This window comes from Amblyomma mixtum, chromosome 4, assembly GCF_055824585.1.
Source record: "Amblyomma mixtum isolate Tamu chromosome 4, ASM5582458v1, whole genome shotgun sequence".
NCBI classification, from domain to species: domain Eukaryota; kingdom Metazoa; phylum Arthropoda; class Arachnida; order Ixodida; family Ixodidae; genus Amblyomma; species Amblyomma mixtum.
The window spans coordinates 152,768,685-152,788,331 of record NC_143015.1 but is presented as its reverse complement, the minus strand read 5'-3'; the positions used below and the strand labels follow the sequence as shown (position 1 = coordinate 152,788,331).

The 19,647-nt window shown below is 46.8% G+C and overlaps 1 protein-coding gene and 1 pseudogene across 3 annotated transcripts in view; both read left to right on the top strand.

Annotated features, from left to right (window-relative positions):
• LOC149348810 (uncharacterized) overlaps positions 1-7,416 on the top strand; it is a 70,397-nt gene extending 62,981 nt beyond the window's left edge. The window contains exons 20-23 of one of the 3 annotated variants that reach the window (XM_089588362.1): positions 2,477-2,696; positions 4,004-4,191; positions 5,393-5,458; positions 7,266-7,416. The gene's annotated coding sequence lies outside the window, so the exon portion shown is untranslated. The remainder of the gene's footprint in view (positions 1-2,476; positions 2,697-4,003; positions 4,192-5,392; positions 5,459-7,265) is intronic. The other 2 variants (XM_089588365.1, XM_089588363.1) reach the window with 2 other exon arrangements.
• Positions 7,417-17,120: 9,704 nt separating this feature from the next.
• On the top strand, positions 17,121-18,307 carry LOC149348809 (uncharacterized; annotated as a pseudogene).
• Positions 18,308-19,647: the final 1,340 nt, after the last annotated feature.

Here is a 19,647-nt window from a genome sequence, read left to right as displayed (position 1 = left end):
CTGAATGCTTTGTAACTTCCCGAAGCCCGAAATTGCTGTATGTTTTGTTGCTTTTTTGATGTCAGGCATTTCAGTTACCGCTAGAAATTTTGGGCGTGCTTGCTCATGTCCTGAGCTCAGTATTTCCCACTGGGTAGTTTCGCTCTCATTATTCGCTTGAATGGCGATTTCGAGTGAGGGAAATCACACTGATTGCTATCCATCGATCCGAACCATAAACTCGCACAGGGGTAGACAGGCTAGTTGCCCATTCTAACTTGGGGTCAGCGCAGGTACGCATTTCATTTTTGGCTGTTTCGAATCCACTCTTGAAATGGGGTCGAGGAGGAGGCAGGGGAGGAGTTTGGTCCTGCTTACGGCAGTCTATTCGCTCATGTGTCTTCGCAGAAAAAAAAAAGAGGCAGTGTAGTTCTTGGATAAAAGGAAAATTCGTTTACGCCTTCTTTTCTCGTCCTCGCTCTGTTTTACTAGCATTGTCACCAGCGCCTGTTTCTAGAAGTTTGATCGATGGACTGATTGATTGATTTGATGGTTGGATGACTAATTGATTGATCGATTAACAGATTTTCTGACTTATTCGTTTCTTGAGGGAGTGACTGAATGGCATTGATTAACTAATTCATATATTAAGCAAACAAGGGAAGGGGAATAAGGGGCTCGTTATAAATATGAAAGAAGCCAACAGCCACAGAAACCAAGGGGCACAGGGGATTTTTTTTTTTTTTTTTTTTTTTTTTTTTTTTTTAAATCAATGTATTTATTTCGTGGTGTTGATCAATTTAGAATATTACTGAACATGTCATCGCTTAAAGCTAATTGATTAGAAAAGCAGAAGAAAAAACAACCACTGCCGCCGGTGGGATCCGAACCCACGACCTCCGAATTACGCGTCCGGTGCTCTACCTCTGAGCTACGGCGACGGCTGTCAAATCTTCTGCTTTCAGGGGTATTTATGTTTTACAAGAACCTAACCTTGAGAGTGTTCATCAGCGCCACCCAAGAGGGTTCTCACGCAGCTTCCACCCTCTCCGTTCGATGACGTTCTACGTCACTACCGGCGGTTACTCAGGACGTTCTACGTCCGCCGCTTATGAACGTGGGTGGCGCTGATGAACACTCTCAAGGTTAGGTTCTTGTAAAACATAAATACCCCTGAAAGCAGAAGATTTGACAGCCGTCGCCGTAGCTCAGAGGTAGAGCACCGGACGCGTAATTCGGAGGTCGTGGGTTCGGATCCCACCGGCGGCAGTGGTTGTTTTTTCTTCTGCTTTTCTAATCAATTAGCTTTAAGCGATGACATGTTCAGTAATATTCTAAATTGATCAACACCACGAAATAAATACATTGATTTAAAAAAAAAAAAAAAAAAAAAAAAAAAAAAAAAATCCCCTGTGCCCCTTGGTTTCTGTGGCTGTTGGCTTCTTTCATAATTCATATATTGATTGATAGATGTATTGAGTGACTGCTTTTCCTGTATAGCAGATGTACAAGCGGCACTCTCTACAAGTTCAATCGGTCCATTGATTCGTTGATCAACTGACTGACTGACTGACATTGGCTGTTTGAGAATGGACATCGACTTAATGATTGATGGACAGATTGACTGATTGATTGACCGGATGACTGGCTGATTGATTTATTGATTGGGAGTTTGTGTATGCCGCTCACTGAAAGCAGAGTTTTGTGGGCTAAGAGGCGCTCGTTGCCTGTTGTTCTAGAAGTATGGAATTGATGCACAGGTATTGATAGAACCGGTACTTATAGGTACTCACCCATGGGGCAGAAACGTGGGGGCTAACAAAGAGGGTTCAACTTAAGTTGAGTGATGTCAGTGCACGTTAAAGAACCCCAGGTGGTCGAAATTTCCGGAGCCCTTCACTACGGCGTCTCTCATAGCCTCAGTCGCTTTGGGACGTTAAACCCCAATAAACCAAACCAAACGAGAACAATGAAGCGAGCTATGGAAAGGAAAATGATAGGTGTAACGTTCAGAGATCGGAAGCGGGCGGAGTGGGTGAGGGTACAAACGCGGGTTAATGACATCCTAGTCGAAATCAAGAGGAAGGAATGGGCTTGGGCAGGGCATGTAATGCGAAGGAAAGATAACCGCTGTTCCTTAAGGGCAACGGAGTGGATTCCAAGAGAAAGCAAACGCAGCAGGGGACGGCAGAAAGTTAGGTGGGCTGATGAAATTAAGAAGTTTGCGGGGATACGGTGGTCGCAACTGGCAAATGACAGGGTTCAATTGGAGAGACATGGGAGAGGCCTCTGCCCTGCAGTGGGTGTAGTCAGGCTGATGATGATTGATGGAACTGTAACAAATACGGGTACCTGGACTTAGATTAACCAAAACCCCTCTATATATTACGACTGTGAAGGGCTGTTTGTCTGCGCTTGGGCTGACTAACCCTGCTATATTACGTAATTCTTCATCGTTGTGTGCGAGCGCTTGTTTGCGTGTGCATCCATGTTTCAGGCAGAGGCTTAAAGTCGCCACCGTGTCCACCATGGGCCATCACCAGTGGCAAAGCTGCTTTCTGGAGCCGCTGGTGGTCAGCACTGAAGCAGGCGCCGAACCCCTGTCGACTGCCGAGCCAGGCTGTAGGGCGGATGTATGCCCAGCCGTGGCACCATGAATCAACAGCAGCCAACGTGCGGTGGTGACGCGTAAAACCTGCGTCTGTGGCATCCGCAGGGTAAGGAGGACACACGGTTTTTTTTTTCCTTGAGTAGGACCGTAACCACAAAGGGTATTTGTTCTGGTTGTCTGGCACCTTCCTTGTACGTTGGTTATCCCACGCGTGGTCTTGGGCTTAAAGGTTGTTCTATGTACTCGTTTTATAGCTGTAGTGTGGCAGTGGAGCTTTCTTATAAGGAAGTGGTGACAACGTGTAGCGCATCGACTAGTTTTCGGAGATTCATAGACCGCTTAGTTTTATTAACTGCTCAATTTCATGAGAAACGTTGTTCCTGTGTGAATGTTTTCTCATAAGAAAAGGGTGGACATCATGTCACGCATCAGAGAGTTTGCGGAGATTCTTAGACCGCTCGGTCTTATCAACTACTCAGCCTGATGCGAAATGCTTTTCCTGCGAGAACGTAAATGCATCTGCCCGCAGTGAAAAGGATTCACTCCAATTTGCAGATTGCGTGTATCCATACAGATTTCTCAATTCGCAAGACAAAGGCGTCAGTTTCATTGAAAACGATGCTTATGCCGCAAACTCTCAACCAGCGAAATGCAAGTGTCACCCTAACCCGCCATTTTCTCGAGCTACAAACTCCGGTAAAGTTGACAGGTTTTCCCGCATGGATCACTGAGCCTAGTTAACATGCCTTTTGCTAACAGTTAACAGCCCATCAATTGACTGATTCATTGATTGAGAGATTGATCGGTCGATTTGCTTAATGACAGATTGATAGCCGCGTGGTGGCTAACCGGTTATGGCGCTCGGCTGCTGACCCGAAAGACACGGGTTCGATTCCGGCCGCGGCGGCAGAATTTCGATGTAGGTGAAATCCTAGAGACCCATGTACTGTGGGATATCATTACAGGTTAAAGAACCCTAGGTGGTTAGATTCCTAGCCTTTCACTACGGTATCCCTCATAGCCTGAGTTGCTTTGGGACGTAAACCTCTCTAAACCATAAACAGCTGGATTAATAGATTGATTGACTGATTGACTGACAATTTGATTGATAGATTGATTGAATGATTTATTTTTATTTAGTTATTGGGAAATGGTGCACGCCACTCACAAGCGCTGTTTTGTGCGTTATCAAACACTCATTGCCTGTGGTTCTAGAAGGAATGAATTTATGTTCAGCCAGCGATCGACTTAGATCAAATACCGGTACCTGGGGTAAGATTAACCAAATTACTTCTTTAAATGACAGTGCACGTCTGTGAGTCTACGTATCAGGCTGCCTAACTGAGCCATACATACGCGATTCTTCATACGGTTGCGTGCGAGCGTTTGTTTGCGCGTGCCTCCATGTTTCAGGCAGAGGCTGAAAATGGCCACCGTGTCCACCATAGGTGAGAAGAGCAGGCTATACGAAGAGCGAACCTCTGTCCACTGCTGAGCCAAGGCTCTACAGCCAGTGCACCGCCCGGGTAGCACCATGAATGGGCAGCAGCCGGCGTGCGCTCCCTCCGCATCGGCCGTGCTGCGCCTCAGGCAAGCGCTGGGTGAGGAAGCTGCGTGTTTTGTTTTTTTCACTTTACTATGACTGCAATTGCATATGGTTGCACAGTTTTTATACTTTGTTCCGGCTGTCCCGTTCCTGCTTTGCATCCGCTAATGAGGAAGCATTCGATGTCCCACTGAGCCACGAACGCAGCGCGGACACCTAAGTGGCGACTCAAAACCTTGTGTCGTCACAGGGTCAGCCAGTGGATAGTCAGATAGCTGAAGCTGGTCAATAAATGACAGTTAATAGATGATAGCCAACGATACCTAAAAGATAATTGGTAGGCAATAAGTGCTGATAAGTTAAAATAGAAAAATAGCTACTGGCTATTAACCAAGAAAAATTAACATTCATAGAAAGTATGCAGTAATTGATAATTAGTGACACCCGAATGAATAGTTCAAAATCGTGATCCTGGCTACGTCCACTGGAGGAAGGAGGCCTCTCCCATACCTCTCCAATTAAACCTGTGCTGTGCCAGGTGCGGCCCCCCTTATCCCCACGCTTGCCTTCTCTTGGTATCCAGTCTGTTACCCTTAGAGGTGCACTAAACAGGAAATCTGAACTCGTCTTTTTGCCGCGAGAACTCGACCTACATGTTCCGAACATTTTTAGAAACTTCGAATGATTGTCCTGTGCGGCCGATTTCCCTAAATTAAATCGGATAAAACGTCCCGACTGCCGCCATTTTTTGAACTCACCTAGACAATAGGAGGGGTCAACCAACCTTTGAACCACTCTTGTGGCGGCTTGCCACTCTGCCATCGGCGGAGTGATACGTAGTGATGGGCGAAAGCAGAGGTCCACACACATTTTTATTTCCGAGCACATTTTTATTTCCACGCGTCAGTTGACTGCTCCTAGCTTCTGCGGTGAGTTCAACAAAGGCGGGAGCCGGGCGTTTAATTCGATATTTCAATTAGGAAAATCAGCCAGCCACGCAGGACAGTAATTGGAAGTTCCTAAGAATGCTGGAAACGCGTATATCGAGTTACCGCGGTAAAAGCCGAGTTCAGATTCCTCTTTAGTGTATATTTAACGACAATCAGTTATCTCGTCTGCACATTTAATATCCTGCCCATGCCCATTTCTTCTTTTTGATTTCGACCAAGATATTAACCCACGTTTATTCTCTGACCAACTATGCCCTGTTTCTTAGGAATGGCTTAACGTTACACCTATCATTTTCCTTTCCATAGCTCTCTGCCTGGTCCTCGGGTTGAGCCTGAACCCTTTTCGTTAGCCTCCAGGTTTCTGCCCCCTAGGTGAGTATCCGCAGTATACAGCTGTTACATACTCCTCTCTTGAGGGATATTGGTAAACTTCCATTCATGATCTCGCAGAACTGGCCAAATGCACTTACTCCATTCTTATACCTCTAGTTATTTTCCTCTCGTCATCTGGATCTGCCTTCTCTTCATGTCCTAAGTAGACGTATTCCATTACCAACCCAAGCGCCTCGCTACCGATTGTAAACGGCCGTTCTTTTGCAAATCTGTTTCTTCATATTAATTTTTCTACCCACCATTAAGCTCTCACTGTGACTGTCGTAAGTCATTGCTCCGCCGCGGTGGCTCAGTAGTTACGGCGCTCGGCTGCTGACCCGAAAGACGGGGGTTCGATCCCGGCCTCGGCGGTCGAATTTGGACGGAGCCGAAATTCTAGAGGCCCGTGTACTGTGCGATCGCAGTGCACGTTAAAGAACCCGAAGTGGTCGAAATTTCCGGAGCCCTTCACTACCGCGTCCCTCGCAGCCTGAGTTGCTTTGGGACGTTAAACGCCAATAAACCTAAACCTTTCTCGATTTTAATGCGTTAGCATTAGAGTGGTCAGTGTGAGCAGAATTGGCGACCACCGTCTGTCATCAGCCAGTGGCAGGTGGAAACCTCCCCACTGGGCTTTAGGAACAACATTGACATGTACTCCCTCGGATATAATGCACCTTGGCATGCCACCTCGGATATAAAGAACTCTAGTGTGTTAACCTCGCATATACTGAACTTTCGTGTCCGCACCTGTTGGTGTGTTAATCCCGGATATAACAAACCTTACAGTATCACATCAGTTATAACGAACTTAGGGTGTCAACCACAGATATAACCAAATGTTTGGCTGCAAACGCATTCAAACGATTCATCGAGGATCACCTAACAGTTATTTATTCGCGGCTTTTATTCCAGTGACTTTGAAAACAGTTATCTAAGTTCATTTTGTGATCCTAACTTTTTCAAGAAATATTCACCTTGTACTGCCGGTCAAGCGTGAAGGTGGCCAGAAAGAGCCTTGGAATTAATTTTCAAGTACAATATTGAAATTATTGTTGTAGCTGGGAATAATAGCCTTGAAGGCTCGTCGCGTTTAGATGGGACTTTTAGGTAGGACGTGCGGGCTGCTTTGCGTCTGCGCTGAAATGAATGAAAACAGCGGCTTTATTACCCTGTAAAGGTACAAACACTACTGTTGATGAGTGAATCACACTTATTAAGCGTGCAATAAAGATGGTCACGAAGGACGTTCATTTGATTTCTTCATTAATGCGAAAGCATTATATGCCTCTGCGGCGACAGCAAGAAAGTGTCCGCAAATTTGTATGCACGATTACGTCGTTCTCCTGAGATAAATTCGTGAAAGTGGGATTGCGACAGATAGTGCGTGATAAGATGTTTCCATGGAGAAAATTTGGTTGACGAGCTTTAGTTTGTTGATTAATCAAAAACGAAAAAACGCGAAAAAATAAACTTAGACGTCAAAATAGTGATGGACGTCGATATAATAGATGGTCGTTAGAACAGCCACGGGCGTCGATTTTGTATGTGGGCGTTTTGGTTTCACAGTGCTCCAGTGCGGGTCGCCGCAGTGGTCTGGAAAAGTTTTTTTTCCCATGATCATACGGAAACATTCTTTCTTCTTGATCACGCTTCTGATAGTTGCTGAATAGAAGGACCTAATTGCTTGATTGTACCACCACCACTGGATGCGCTGTTGAGTTTGCAAAATGGTTTTCTTGCTTCGTAAAGGAATGAGTCATCTGACTCTCTGAGCAGTGGACTGGAATTTTGGTATTCTACGCAGGCATTCCTTTCCGGCACATCGATACACGCATCAGGCGCCTCTCACTACCGTGCCTCTTCGACACAAACCGGAAAAAGTGGCAGAAAGGGATAAGAAATGCTGTTACAAGCCACCTGACCCTGCTGTGCTTCTGGTGTGGCTGGACTGAGACGTAGACATCGGCGCTTGAGCGGCGTGATTTAAATAAAGTTGATGTATATTCATCCCTCCGTCTCTGTACCGGCACCAACTCAAGGGATGCGAAGAATGTTATGCAGTTTAGCTCTCTTGAGTCAGCCCCGCTCTGTGTTTGCAAAACGACAGGGGCGCCGATGGTGGCAAACTGGTACAGACTAATGATTAAGCCTACTCCGACGCCTCCTTTGAGACGACTGTATACCCCGTTTCGTACAGCAGCAGGCAACGCTACGGAGGCTGCGGTATTAGTACGTTCGCGAAACCATATTGCAGCGCCACGTGTCAATCATCCTTTTGGAAACTCCGGTGAGTATATGGACGACAACTAAGCGCGGTGTTTAACGATGTAGTAGCACTGAAAATCACGGTCGGAGGTGTTAGGCGCTCAGTGTTGGGGTCCTCTGGCTGTAATTTTCGCTCTGTGTGAACTAGTTTATGGGCGCTGATTGAGTAGGACCAACTCGCCTGTCAAACCACGTATCGTACCAACCCGTACCATTCTTGTTGCTTAAAGTTTCGATGATTCGCAGGACGAAAACGTGGCAAGAGGTAAAAGGAATTCCAGGGGGTTCCTGTCATGATACTAGAAATCTGTCACAACCAAATATGCTTGTGTTCACTTGGTTTTATGGCGTACTGCGTTTTGGGGTCGGACTTAGCCTGTGCGAGCAGGCGCGCTCTAAACAAAATAGATTTGAAAACTTCGTTTGACCAGTGTTCGTGAATGTACGCTAAAAAAAAAAAATATCTCCCGATCTGCGTGAAATGCACTTATTCGTAACTTTCGCAGCGTTTCGTGCTATGTATGAAACGGAGTAAAAAGAGTGCGGTGGAAACGTTTATTGGATGTGCGTGAGCAGCCAGCTATTTAGGCATAGTAATGCCTGCAGTATGGTTAAATAAATAAATAAATAAATAAATAAATAAATAAATAAATAAATAAATAAATAAATAAATAAATAAATAAATAAATAAATAAATAAATAAAATCTCCCGTTGTCCATGCCGGTATAGAACAGGCTCCATACACTGGTAGCAGTACTAAGCTTAGGGGTGTGTAAGCCGTGTAATGTGAAATTTTTTTTCTAAGACGATGCGTCCCCTAAACTTTTGTTGCCGTCTGCACATTTGTTCCACCCACAGCAACCATACAAATGTTTCAGGTTCGGGCAGCTGGTCAGTAGGTGATGAACTAAAGAAAAAGGATTGTCGGCAAAAATTCAGGGGCACTTTGACTCTCTAAAGAGCGTAGAGGCGGAAGCGTTTACCGCACTAATTTGACTATCTCTGTGGCACTGGTGACCACCACTGGATGAGGTCACACATAATTAATGACTAATTAATATTTGGATTTTGCGAGCTCGAGGTGATGCCTCAGTATATTCCACGTCTTAGCTAGGCTCATGCCCCTTTCTATCTCGTCGCACCTGCCGTACCAATTTTGCTCGTTTAGTTTTATGGCATACGTTTCCATTTTCTTGGTGTGCCTTGCTAGCGAAAGCCTTAGATTTCTGTTCCATTTTTGAGGTCTCAGTCTCTTCTCGAGCCTTTCCTTCTCCTTCCACATGCTCATTAGCTTGTTGTGTCTTATCTCCGGTGCACCTTCCCCTTCGGCTACCTCTTTACCATCCCTGGCATCTTCCCTCAATTGTTCTGCCCAGTCTTCTGTGTCACCAATTTCCTTAGCTTTCTAGCTTCTGCGAATCGCCCGGGATCTTTCCCACTCCCCGATCCTCGCCCGTTTGAGTTTCCGCAGCTTGACTCCTCCTCCAAGCTTCTTGGCTACGATGAAGTGGTCACTGCCCACATTCTCCCTGGTGTTCGCCCATTCTACTCTGCCTGCATTCTTACTGAAGGTGAGGACCGGCGCGATTTCTCTGCTTACTCTGCTGCCTACTCTAGTGGGCACACACGGGTCGGTATGCAAGGTTAGTCCGAGGTTTTCCGACTGACTAGCTACCTTCCGGGATCCCAGGGGCGTCTCATACGCAACCCCATCCCCCTCGCGAGATGAAGAGCCCCTACGGTTCGATGAGATTCTTAATACATGCCAAGAAATTCTAAATCATTACAAATTAGGCAGAGCGACATTTCCAAAACCGAATAGACAACTCACTAAAAGCGAAGAGGTCGTGTGGCGCAAGCTTCAAACTGGAGTTTTCCCGAACCCGCAGCTCTATAGTAAGTGGCACCCGGAGATTTCAGCCCCAGGTGCAAGCGTTGCGCGGGCATAGCGGACATGGTCCATATGATATGGACATGTCCTAGCTTTGGAGAGCCTTACAGAACTGCTGAGTCCTGGGAGGCACTGCTTCTGAAAGAGGACGAAAAAGAACAACGCACTGTCATCCGTCTCGCCCTGGCCGCTGCCGAGATCCAGGAGATTCCGGTCGACGGTTAAGGGGGAGGACATGGCTGGGACCGAGCTGCGACTCGGATCCGGGTCAACCTTTTGACGGGTGTCAATAAATGTTATTTCTCTCTCTCTTCCGACTCCTTAAAGGGTCAGTCTACTCACTGAGATGAGTGTATAAATAATGGCATATTCTGGTAGTTGGCACCCTATAACATCAATAACGAGGGGTCTGCGCCCGGTTTAAGCAGGAATTTATATATTATTTCGGCGTTAAAAGTCGTGTAAAAAAGCATGGTGGCGACCCCAAACGTTCATTTTGTTCAAGAAAGTGGTAGTCTTTTTTTGTAGAAGCATAAGTGAATATACTACGTACCATTTGTATGCCCCAATGTCAGAGAAACGCACGTTTTGTTCTAGTAAACTGTAGAAGGCGTACCGCTCTCTTTTTTTATAAATCACATGAATATTTATAGTTACACGTACGCAAAACGCAGGCACATTCACTTTTAGTTCAGCGTATGCTAGCAGAGACGCAAAAATAAACTCTGCCTATAGTGGCGCCATCTGGTCGTCAGGACGGGAACCATTGCTGTAAACAAACCGACTCTCCACTTAAGCCTAGGAGCGGCAGAATCGTCACTCTAATTATTAAAATAAAGCAAATTTATATCTTATATGCTTTCTTATAGGCGAGATGAGACGAAGCGAAAGACAGGCGCCCCATTTATGGCCAGTGAACGCACTGAAAAAGGCAGCAACAACGAGAATTCAGTCCGAAGGGAGAGGTCCGGCTTCGACGGGCGCCGCCATGTTTGTCGCCGCGCGGCGGAAATCCAGATGGTTGCCAGATGAGACTACCATCTCATACAGATGTGTTCCCACATTTATAAATTCTATTTTAAAATGTTCTACCGCACTACTTGGCACCACAACTGGCTAAACGGTAATTTGAGTAAAGAGCTATCAAATCAAATCAAATCAAAAATTTATTTTCAACATTGATACAATGTTGATGGCTTCCGTGACAAAAAGCTGTGAGGACAGCTTGACTAGGTCAGGGAACCATTTTGGCAGCAGCGACTTCATATACACTTCAATAATTCAAATACAAATGAAATGTGCAACAGAATACATACATTGTCTTACTTACTGAGTACAATAGTTAAAATGCAAGTGAATATTGTAATGGAATACACGGACTTCATTCATCAACTTAACTACGCCACAAAAGAACAATGTGCCCTACAATAAAACTACGCAACAAACGAATAAAAATTAGTACCATAAAGCGTTTTACACATGAGATCCCGATGAGAAGGCAAACACACACACTCACTCTGTATGCCCAATTTCACAATTACCACTCAAAATCATAAAACAGTCTTAGAAAATTGCCCAGAAACAAACATGCTGCGCAATGCGGTGCGCGTTAGGGCAATGGAACCAGAAAATTGTGTTTTAATCTTGTTTAATAGAAATGGTACGTTGTACGTTAATGTTTGCAGAAGATAATTAGTGCGTGGCCGCGGTACAAACCATTCCTCAGACGCTCTGGTTCGATATGTGCGAGTTTGCAAAGTAAGAGTACACAGCTCCTTCAGGAACTGCTGGTAAGATACACTTGAGAAGTACAGCAGGTATAGTAGACGGTAATCGTAAATCTGTTGTATACTGACCAACTTGAACTGAGTAAAGAGGTCATGAGTGTGGTGAAAGTATGAAACATTAGCAATGCAACGAACAGCTTTCTTTTCGAGCCTATGTAGTATAGTTATGTTTTTTTTAGTAGTCGTGGCCCAAATTAACGTGCAGTAGTTAATGTGGGACCGAAAGACGGAGTGAAAAACTTGAAGTTTAATGTTAGTTGGAAAAATATCTCGAGATCGACGTATTAAGCCAACAGCGGAAGAGAGTTTTTTCACCAGTTGCTGTATATGCGCATCCCAAGTCATACGGTGCGATAGTACCACTCCTAAAACCTTGTGCTCTTTGACTATATCGATTGTAGAGCTGCCCAAGCGGAGCCCGCCAATCAAACTTACTGGTTTGTTTTTTGAAGCAAACAGAATGGCTTTTGATTTTTTAGGATTTATTCTTAAACAGTTTTTGCTCGACCAATCAAGCAATTTGCAGAGAGTTTCATTAGCGGTATGCAGTAGGTGAAAACTATTATCTGATGTGAAAAACAAGCTGGTATCATCAGCGTACAAAACAAACTTGACATGCTTATCAATACGAACCACATCGTTCACATAGATATTAAACAAAAACGGTCCCAAAACGCTGCCTTGAGGGACGCCGCATGGTATTTCTTTAAAGGACGACAGACTGCCATCGATAACTACAGACTGCATGCGTGTTGCAAGGTATGACTTTAAGAGTGAATGGGGTATGCCCCGAATGCCATAGTGATAGAGTTTATCAAGGAGAACAGTATGGTTGAGGCAGTCGAAAGCTTTGCTATAATCTACAAACACCCCAAGCGTTAGTTTATTTGCATCCATGTTTTTGAGTATCAATTCCTTTTGAATCAAAAGGGCAGACTCGGTAGAGCACCCTTTTCTGAACCCATGCTGACATTCAGAAAGAAGTTTATGCTTGGTAAAAAAGGGGTCGAGACGAGACAGAATAACTTTTTCAAGACCTTTTGAAAACACTGGGAGAACTGACACTGGTCGGTAGTTGGCAGCATCATTTTTGTCGCCGCCTTTATATATAACTGAAACTTTTGCGCGTTTCATGTTTAGTGGAAAAAAACCCGTCTCCAAAGCAAGGTTATAAATGTGTACGAGGGCTGGACAGATGACGTCGAGGACGTATTTGACCGGTCGGACCTGGATATTATCTATGTCAAGGCTTTTACTGTTCTTTAGTGACGTAAATATGTTGTAAACCTCAGCTGTATTAGTTGGCACCATAAAAACAGTGTTCAAGAGGTTGTCGTCAAGGACGCAAGACGTTATAGAAGGAGCAGCATTGTTAGTCATGGCAGTTATGTAGTGGGTGTTGAAATGCTCTGCTAGAGCACCTTCAGTAAGCAGTTGACCTTCGACAGTCATCTGAAACTGATTAGGCGCAGCTGTACGCAGGCCGAGTGCGTCGTTCACAATCTTCCAGATCCGATCAGGACGAGATGTCGAGGCATCCTGAATCAGCTGCTGAAAGTACTGCACTTTGGCTTTCCTTAGTTCTGATGTGATTCGATTGCGTAGTTTCTTGAACTCTGCAAATATGGAAGGCTTACGCGTTTTTAAGAACAGAGCGAAAAGCTTATTTTTATCTTCAATCATTTTTACCTGCTCGATGCCGATCCAAGGTTTCCTTATCGATCGACGCTGCCTAACACATTTCAGTTTGAAGCATGCCTTGTAATGGGCAGAAAAAATAGTCATAAAAGTGTCGTATGCTTTATCTGCAGTACTTTCTGCAAAAACCTCAGACCAGTCAGTGCTAATAATTTTGTTCCTAAAATCATCGAGACTGCTTTCATTTATAGATTGAAAAATGAACTTTGAACGAGAAGGTTTGCGACCCACAGCGACGTCTGAATAAGCCATAAAAACAGGACAATGATCACTCAGGCTGCAATTGACGGTTCCGGCTGCGGTTACTGGTGTGTTGCTGTTCGTAATCAATAGGTCCAAAACCGATGCAGTTGTTGATGTGACACGCGTTGGTGTTTTAATGACGTTTTGAAACCCACAGGCTGCAAGTTTGTTGTTCAGTTCAGTAGAAGAGGTATTACCTGCAGTAACATTAATATTAAAATCTCCACCAAGAACTAGCCGCAATCGTTCGAAGGATGCGTATTCGAGTAGGTTATCCACAAAGTCCATGAATCTTTTAACATCGCCTGAAGGAGGTCGGTATACGACAGCGAAAAGAGTGCTCTCTTGTTGCAAACAAAGTGCTTCATAATGTTTGGTGATATCGGTAAACTGGGACACCTTCTCACTTGATAAACTGTCAGAAATGTACATGCCAACGCCGCCACCACGCTTGTCGGTTCGATTGATAAAAAAATTATTATAACCAGGTAGCAAAGGCGCACAGTTGCTCGTTGTGCACCAAGTTTCAGTTAGCATGATAACATTAAATCGGAAAGAAAACTGATCAATGAAAAGAGCAAATTCATCGTGTTTTTTTGCCAGAGAACGGATGTTAAGGTGAATAAAGGATACTGTGCTTTTTGCAGATGAGCACAGTTTAGCTGTTCTAGGTTCAACAAACTGCTGATATAAGACATCAGAAAGACTGAACATTTCATGGTAGCTGCAATTCGCACCGCTTCATTAACAAAACCATTCAGGAGATCTTAGTAAGGTCGTCCACAGACTCAATGTGAACAACGTCGCTACCCTCAGTTTTCCGTGCCAATATTTTGCCATTGCGTGTCCACACGAACCGCCATTCACATGCTTTCTTACGTGCAATGGCCGATGACAGCAGCTTTTTTAGGCTTGGACACAAGTGTTCGTTGACGAACACTGGAGGGCTGCTTGCAGAGCTATCTGTACCGTCAGCACGGCTGTCAAACAATCCTAGACTTTCGTTAGTGATGCGCTTCTTCCTTGATTTTTCTAGAACTTGGTCACGTTTCTGGCGACTTCTGAACTGCACAACAATATTGCTCGCAGCGAACTTTTTTGTTTCTTGATTTTCGCTCAGCTCAACAATGTCGCTCTGTCGAGCATTCCGCGCTGACACACGATGGCAGGCCTCAATATCTGAAGGCGAGACAGGTTCGCCGACAGCAGTGCCAATTTTACTAACAAGCTCGACAACATCCTCCGTCTCTGTTTGGATTACACCTTTGATCTCAAGGTTGCATTTCCGAGAGTACTGGTCGTTGTGAACAAACATTTTTTCGAGATCTTTTATGCGTTTCTCATTTTCCTCACACTTCTTCCGAAGGCGCTCATTTTCCTTCTTAAGCTGTTTATTTTCGGCAAGGACCTCCCCCAAGTCTTTTATGAATTGCTCAAGATCCTTATTAATATACTCCATACTTTTGACCATTTCTCTCATCTCAGCCCTCTCCTCCCGACTGTCGCTCCGGGCGCCCTTTTCAGATGAATTAGAGCCCTTTCCCATTCTAGACAGGTCCTCCTGATAGAAGAGCTACCGCGAACAAGAATCGACAAACAATTTCAAAGAAGTCAATGTAACGGCAATGCAACAACACTTCAGCAGCAGCAACGACGCCCTTACTAAAAAAAAAAAAAAAAAACCAACAACAAACAGACTGCAACTAACCTGCGTAGTCGACAAGGCAACTGTCAAAGTGGTGCCTTCAGGCGTCGTCGGTGCTGCCAAATGGCGCGTCCAGGGATAGCACAGAGTTTATATAGGCGAGCGGTGACGTCACAGTCCCTCGTGGTACCCAGCAGACGAGGTAGATATCAGGGTTATCGGTGATGACCGTGCAGCAGCGTTGGCCCGTCGGTCCAGATGTGCGCCACACGTGGAGGGACGTGGAAATCCAGAAGTGCTGCGCCAAGAACCTGCGTAGTCGACAAGGCAACTGTCAAAGTGGTGCCTTCAGGCGTCGTCGGTGCTGCCAAATGGCGCGTCCAGGGATAGCACAGAGTTTATATAGGCGAGCGGTGACGTCACAGTCCCTCGTGGTACCCAGCAGACGAGGTAGATATCAGGGTTATCGGTGATGACCGTGCAGCAGCGTTGGCCCGTCGGTCCAGATGTGCGCCACACGTGGAGGGACGTGGAAATCCAGAAGTGCTGCGCCAAGAACCTGCGTAGTCGACAAGGCAACTGTCAAAGTGGTGCCTTCAGGCGTCGTCGGTGCTGCCAAAGAAAATATGGTCGATAAAATTCAGTAGACTGACCCTTTAAGAAGTCTGCTCTTCGGATCTGGCCTCGCGTACCCCAATTCCTGGTGTGCGGGATTAAAGTCCCCCACGATCACCGACGGGCTCTGCCAGGCCAGTTTGTTGTTGTTGTTGTAGCCTGATGGCTTTTCTAAATATCGTTCCGAATTTCGTTATCGTCTGCTTCGGGTTGCTGTAGATGTTAAGCAGAAATATGCTTTGCTCACTAGCGTCCCGTAATCATTCCTATCATTACCACTTCTATGTTCCCCGAGCGTTAACCAGGTGAAAGCGGGACACGCTTTCGAGAGGGCGGACAAACAGCTGATGGATACGCTGAGGGATATTTACATAGGGGACGCGACGGAGGTACGACAGCCGGAATATGGAGGAGCGGAAAATGAAGAGCTAGTCGGTGACAGTATGGTAGCGGAGATCAGAGCAGGTACCGCTGTGCTAAAGACTCGCTCGGCACCTGGCCCAGATGAGATATCCAATGTCATGCTCAGGAACCTGGACGACGACTCGATAGAGGCGATTGCGCGATACATGAACAAAGTATGGAAGGAGGGTAAATTGCATGAGGACTGAAAACAGGAAGAGGTTGTTCTTTTCCCCAACCCGGGGAAGGAACCAAAATTGGAAAGTTTAAGACCGATCTCCTTAACGTCGTGCGTGGGGAAACTCATGGAGCACGTAGTGCAAACGAGGTTAACGAGATACATGGAAGATGGAAACCTGTGGCCGCAAGAGGAGGTGGGTTTTAGACCTAAGCTCAGCACGCAGGATGTAATGCTGAGACTCAAACATGACATTATAAACAAGAAAAGAGGCGAAGGTGACCCTAGGTCTTGACCGCACGAAGGCCTTCGACAACGTCTGACATGTGGCGATGCTCGGAGGTCTGGAGGAGGTAAACGTGGGCAAGAGAACATGCGAATACATCAAGGACTTTCTTCGAGGGAGGAAGGCGGTGATTAAATTCCAGGATGCAGAGTCCCCCGGCATAAGGCTGGGCAGCAAAGGTACCCCGCAAGGAGCCGTACTGTCCCCCGTCTATTTAACATAGCGATGAGAGGTCTCCCTGCCATGCTTAACAAGATCTCCGTTCTAAAATTCACCAGGCACATGGACGACATAAACATGTGGATGAATAGCGGAAGCGACGCGGAAATTGAGTGCAGTCTGCAAAGGGCAGCAGACGTCGTGGTGAACTACGCGTCCGAAAGAGGCCTGGCGTGCTCACCGCACAAATCAGAGCCCTTTGCGTATAATAGCGACGGCAGGAAGAAGCGAGAAGTAGAAATTAAAGTGATGGTGGGAGGCATGGAAGTGCTCGGTGTCGAGGGAATGATGATCCTAGGCATGTTTATTAACAAAAATGGCAACACCAACACCGTAAAGAAATTAGCCGCATATGCAGACCAAGTGGTAGGCATATTCTGAAGGGTAGAGGTAAAAGGGAGAGGTCTAAGGGAAAGGAATCTCCTGAGAATGTCGCAGGCGTGCGTAATAAGTCGGATCTGCTATGCGACGCCGTACCTAAACATGAGCAAGGCGGAAATAGAGAAAATAGACACAATATTCAGGAAGTGCGCCAAGCGAGCTCTGGGACTTCCCATATGCACGTCGACGGAGCTGCTTGAGAAAATGGGGGTACACAATAGATGGGTTGACCTGGCAGAGGGGGTGAGAATATCCCAATTAGAACGGCTCGGCCCGTCTGAAACGGGCAGGACAATACTCGAATGGGTAGGAATCCGGCCAGGAAGTAGCACGCACAAAATGGTAAACATTTTGGCAGTTATCAGAGCCCAGATATGCGTCCCACCTATGCCGCGGAACATGCACCCCGAGTATAACAAGGAAAGGGGAGAACACAGGGATAAGGCCTACGAGAGGAAGACGAGGGAGCGACCGGCAGACCTGGTGACTTATGTAGACGCGGCGTGCGGACAGCATGGGCGGCTGTATCCGCGGTCGTGGACGGGGCAGGTGTACCAACGGTAGCGGCTTCGAGCCGCACGAGAGATGCCAACGCGGCCGAAGAGTTGGCTATAGCGCTTGCTTGCGTCGGACCAAGGCCACGATGATTTTAAGTGACAGCAAAAGTGCAGTCAGGAACTCCGTAAAAGCAAGAATCTCGGAAGAGGCCTAACGCGTCCTCGAGGCGAGGCCTATGGAACGTTATATTGAGATAATATGGATTCCAGCGCACGAGTCTACATCAGGAAATGAGGCTGTACACGAGCATGCCCGAGCTATCACCGGGCGGCCGTGGAGCAGCCCTCTTGCACAGACATGAAAGATAGCTTGATTTCATACCACGAGATCACGGAACATATAAGCTGAGCATGAGGCTATATCCGCCCCCCGACCCTTCCCTCGGAAACGAGGAGGCAATTGCGTGGAGAGGATTACAAGGGGGAAATCATATAAGCCCCTTCTGGGTATCCATAACAATCTCGAAAGAGGAGAAAGACCAATATTGCATTATTTGTGAGAAGAGGGGCACTCTCGACCACATAGTATTTGAATGTGCTGCCAGCCAGGGCGCCGAACACATGATAGAAGAGAGAGAAGCCTGGGAGACCTTGCTGCGGAGCGAGGACCCCGCTCAACAGCAGCAAGCCATCCGTCTGGCGGCTGAGGCCGTGAAGCGACAATGTATCTTCACCTGACCTTAGTTTGCGAGGCTCCTGAGTAGGGCTCCCTTAGGCCTGCGCGCCGAGGGGGGGGGGGGGGGGGGGGGGGGTCCGGAAAGGAGTTTCATTTCGTTAGAAAAAAATGGCTGAGGCTTAACTTGGTTAACCCTGGTCAGATGCGAAGCATATTGATGGCTAGGCTTGTTAACACATGGCTTTCCTTGGTTGCATACTTGATCATTTTAATACAACCACTAGAAGCCTTCGTCGTGGGGGAAGACAACGGCATGGCTACAGCGGAACGCGGACTAACCCCTAGACGCGCATTGGGTGGGCGCCTGGATTGCCACGGAAGCCGCGTCTGCCTGCCCGGTGGAGCAAGCGTTTCACCTACACCGAGTGTGAACGCGCGTTCGAAATGCGCGGGAATGCCGCTCGAGAACATTCCGGTGTCTGGGCGATGGCATCGTTCTCCTTCTCCCAGCGCGTGACGGCGATCTGTCGTGACGTCATGTGTCACGTGGTATGTCACGTGGTGTGTCGTCACTGTAATACGTGGTCTGCACGGCGTGCAACCACAGCGACGGCGCGAGGTGGACCCTCATCTTCCTCTGTCGTGACGTCATGTGTCACGTGGTGTGCACGGCGCGTAACCACGGCGAAGGGCTGTAGTGTACCTCTAGTAATATGCTTCGCATAAAAAAAATTTCATGATGACAGCCAAACCGCGCCGTATGGAAGGGATAAAGAAGGGAGCGAAAGCAGAAAGATATAAAGAAGTGCCGTAGTGGAGGGCTCCGGAATAATTTCGATCACCTGGGGATCTTTAACGTGCACTGACAACCGCACGCAGGGCACCAAAGTGGGTTCTGCGTAGAACGCAGGTGCACTCTGATACTTTGAACAGAACGCTGGTTGTGTTCGATGCAACGCCCGGTCGCACACAACCAAAGCTCCTGGCCGGGCATAGTAATAGTGTAATAGTGAAACCAGCGTTGTGTCATATCACTGGAGCTATCGCTCGACATTCCGTTCAGTGGTGGTGGTGGTGTGACACTTTTTATCAACAGCCTTTAATTAGGCGTTCAATTGGTCCTGGGCCAGCCGTGTTTTTTACGTTTCGTCTTCATCGCAACGCGGCAGCCGCGGTCGGAAAGGAAAGGAAATGGCGCAGTACCGACACCTGAACCGCGCCGTAAGGGAAGGGCGGAAGGTAGGAGTGAAAGAAGAAAGAGAGAAAGAAGTGCCGCAGTGGAGGTCTCCAGAATAATTTCGACCACCTGGGGATCTTCAACGTGCACTGATATCGCGCAGCACACGGGCGCCTCTTGCGTTCTTGCGTTTCGCCTCCATCGAAACGCGGCCGCCGCGGTCGG